Below are 1,587 nucleotides of genomic sequence, written 5' to 3'. Positions count from 1 at the left end.
CAGCTACTCAGGGAATCCCGGTTGGTTTCTTCTCCTCCCCTTATTAATATGCTTAAATTCTGGGGGTTGTCTCACATCACTTGAGGCCTACAACAAAATCAGTCACATTCCATTCGTTTCGAACCCGGGGCATAGCGAACCGATATATACGCAACAACACTTCACACACACACACACACGGATTGGGCAATTTACGGTCATTTTTGAATCAACGATGGCCCCCCCGAGCACGTTGTCCGAATATCACTCCAATAAGGACAACGAGTTCCGCTCGGCATCGTTTTGATTCGATCTCTCAACAACAACTCTCGGTCGACTTGGTCGACTTGGACCCACGATGTCTCCCCCCGAGCATGTCGAGCCAACTGCACCACTATTGTATTGGACAACATGTTCCCCTCGGGCATCGATGGGTTAATCATGCACCACTATTATAAAACCCTTTGACGTTTTCCCCCAAGCACGTTGATCCAGTATTACGACGGATACGGTCAACGAAATCTTGGACATCAAAGAGGTTTTCGATTGAATTTCCCCATGTTTCACAACGTACTCTTAGCGGTATCCTACGATACGTCTCACTCTATTTGTGTGTGTGCGCGTTTACGTGCGTGCGATTTATGCGGTTCACCCCTTTACTTTCAGCGCCCTGCGGTCCCAACAAAGGTCCCGAGCACGCCATTATGCACAGTGTGGAAGCGTGTTTCCCCCACGACACTAGACGGGCTGCTCGCCATAGTGTTCTATTGTGGCACGCTCCACCCTGAAGTTTGGTTTGTTGTATATCAAGGAATTGATAGGCACTCAAGAATGTGTGCATCGGCCGGGTTTAATCGTCCGACGCGCAATATGCGTTCAACTTATCGGTGTTCATGTGTCCTGCAGTTCACATTGTGACGCGCATTTAGCTGCGGTCTTCATCGATCCATGAGCCGAGTGATCCCCTGCCTAGGGTTTTATAGTAAGGTTCCCAATGTAACACAATCCCGGTGGTACGTCCAAAGACTAACTTTCTGACTAAGTTGTCTTTATTACCCAATAGTCCCAGGCCTTGTGACTTGTGGCTCATGTCTACGCCCATGGCCACCATTCGCTAAGATAGTTTTGAAGTCACTTTGAAGGCCCAGGAACAACTCTCTTAGCACATCGGTTAACCTGGCGCCGCAGTCAACTCATGTGCTTGGATCGGATCGAGCTATTGAGTATTGGGCCTGCATACTCGCTCATCCGTATCCTTTGCGTACCGCCCCATGGCCCTTGTATGTCTGCACCACAGTTCCTGTTCGTTCCGTGCCTATGGCCGGATACGTATTGCACATCGGTATACCTGTCGCTACTCAGGCAACTCGTGTGCGTGGATTGGATCGAGAACATGGTGTGTGCCCCATGTTATAATTGATAGTCCATATCCACTTTATAGGTTAAAGTCATAAGTTGTGATTGCACAACCATTCTTCATAAGAGTTTAATCACTCTTCAACTAACTTTCGTTCTGGTGTCTTGGTATCAAATCGCGTAAGACACAAGATTCTACTGGCCAAATAGAATCTAGCACATTGGTTAACCTGGCGCCGCAGTCAACTCATG

The 1,587-nt window shown here is 48.2% G+C and overlaps 2 non-coding genes across 2 annotated transcripts in view; both read right to left on the bottom strand.

Annotated features, from left to right (window-relative positions):
• The window catches only part of LOC125773996 (large subunit ribosomal RNA), a 4,179-nt gene extending 4,090 nt beyond the window's left edge, over positions 1-89 (bottom strand). The window contains exon 1 of the ribosomal RNA XR_007420523.1: positions 1-89. This exon is cut by the window's left edge and continues 4,090 nt beyond it. This is a non-coding gene — a ribosomal RNA (large subunit ribosomal RNA).
• A 709-nt stretch (positions 90-798) lies between these two features.
• LOC125774002 (5.8S ribosomal RNA) lies at positions 799-956 on the bottom strand. The gene has a single exon (XR_007420527.1). It is a non-coding gene; the product is annotated as a 5.8S ribosomal RNA (ribosomal RNA).
• Positions 957-1,587: the final 631 nt, after the last annotated feature.

This window comes from Anopheles funestus (genome assembly GCF_943734845.2).
Source record: "Anopheles funestus chromosome X unlocalized genomic scaffold, idAnoFuneDA-416_04 X_unloc_70, whole genome shotgun sequence".
In the NCBI taxonomy this organism is placed as follows: domain Eukaryota; kingdom Metazoa; phylum Arthropoda; class Insecta; order Diptera; family Culicidae; genus Anopheles; species Anopheles funestus.
The sequence above is the reverse complement of the archived record's forward strand: the minus strand, read 5'-3'. Positions and strand labels throughout refer to the sequence as shown.